The sequence below is a fragment of the Tiliqua scincoides genome, chromosome 2 (assembly GCF_035046505.1).
Source record: "Tiliqua scincoides isolate rTilSci1 chromosome 2, rTilSci1.hap2, whole genome shotgun sequence".
NCBI lineage: Eukaryota > Metazoa > Chordata > Lepidosauria > Squamata > Scincidae > Tiliqua > Tiliqua scincoides.
Genome location: NC_089822.1, coordinates 28359987 through 28361709, shown reverse-complemented (window position 1 = coordinate 28361709; position 1723 = coordinate 28359987). Strand labels below are relative to the sequence as shown.

The 1723-nt window shown below is 46.1% G+C and overlaps 1 pseudogene; it reads left to right on the top strand.

The window, feature by feature from the left end:
* The first annotated feature begins 1325 nt into the window (after positions 1-1325).
* LOC136643334 (5S ribosomal RNA) lies at positions 1326-1442 on the top strand (annotated as a pseudogene).
* Positions 1443-1723: the final 281 nt, after the last annotated feature.

The window sequence follows — 1723 nt, the reverse complement described above, 5'->3', positions numbered from 1 at the left end:
TTCCAACCAGGGACTCAGTTCCTCTCACAGACATAATGGCAAGGCCCTGGGCAGCTTCCTGGATTATTTTGCTATTGATAATAAGCTCAGCCCAATCCTAGACCTGTCTATTCAGAACGAAATTCCATTGACTTCAATGAGGCTTACTCCCAGGAAAGTGTGTATAGGATTGCAGCCTCAGTCTGTTGGGGAGCAGACTCCAGTGCTCTTGTGTTCCTATGTGAGGACCACAGTCCTGCTTACAAGATCACTTTGGTCTCCTTGTATAAACCTGATTTGCTCATTTGCTTAAACTTGCCTGGAGCTACTAACTAAACAAACCTTCAGTTTGTCAAAGTCGCTCATCTTAACACCTTGTTATAAACAACTCTAGGGTATATCCCTGTTTGCCCAGTTTCACCTGGTGGAACTTTATTCTCTAATTTGTGCTTTATGGAGGTATTTGGCCTAGGCTTAAGGGAACTATGGCTTATTCACAGGCTTGTATTCTTGATTCCTCAAAAATCTTCCTAAATATTTTCAGTTGTGCAGAAGAAAAGATAGAAATGGTCTGAGGAGAAGATAGGAGCAAAGGTATTGCTTCTGGAGATTGCCAGAACAGTTTTACGGAGCATGCTGGCTAAAAGAGTCCAACCAACTAATCTGAATGTGTTTTTTGTCACTGTTCTTTTCCAGCCTTGGCTACATTGTGCACAAAGAGCATCAGTTGTCTGACCCAGAACACAATCCTAAGCACTCCCTAGGCTCCCTACTTAGGTTCCCTACACCAGCCTACAAGTGTCATGAATGTATTATAAAGAACATTCACGATGACTTGTGAGCAGGATAGTCCAGCTCAATGACATGCACCAGCCTGCCAATACCAGATCCAGCAGAGGTGAGGGTACGTTTGCACCAACCCAGATGGTGCAAGGGGTGGGAGGAGGGCAGAACAGGGGTGGGGAGGGAATGTTTTTGGACAGGGGAGGACAGTCTGGGAGGCGGGTCAGGCCTGGGAGAGGGGTGGGACTGGCTGTGGCAGCACAGGTTATATCCTAACCCACCTTCCCTGGACCAAGCAGCCTTACATGAGCTGCTTGGATTTTGCTGGTGCAAATCCAAGTAGCCCCATGGGGGTGAACGGAGTGCTACATGAGATAAGGGGGAAAATATGCCCTTACCCTAGGTGGCCCTCCAGCCACCTCCTAACCTGCACTGGATAGAGCCCAGGTCACTTGGACTGCCTGCTCCAGCACAGGTTAGGATTGGACTGCCTGACATCATAAGCACAAACCACAGGTTGGCATGTGATCCTCCTAATGTCCACTGGGATTCAGCTTGGGCTTGACAGCAACTGTTACCCTGCACATGCCCAATCTCGTCTGATCTTGGAAGCTAAGCAGGGTCAGGCCTGGTTAGTACTTGGATGGGAGACCGCCTGGGAATACTGGGTGCTGTAGGCTTATACCATAGTCTCTCGAGACTGAAGGTTGCCAACCATCTTATGTCAAACATGAATTGTGCACCTTGAAATCGAGGCTAGAAATACCCAGCTATTTGCAGATTAATTTTTGTAGCTGACCCACAGCTGTGCGTAAACTCTACTGAAAAGGAAATAAATATTCTGCACCATTCATTAATCCAAAATCATTCATAATCCAAAATCACTGCTAAATTATGTGATCTTTGTAAATTAGGAGAAAGCTGAAAGTTATTGCTCACAAAATAACTTTCAGTTCAAATT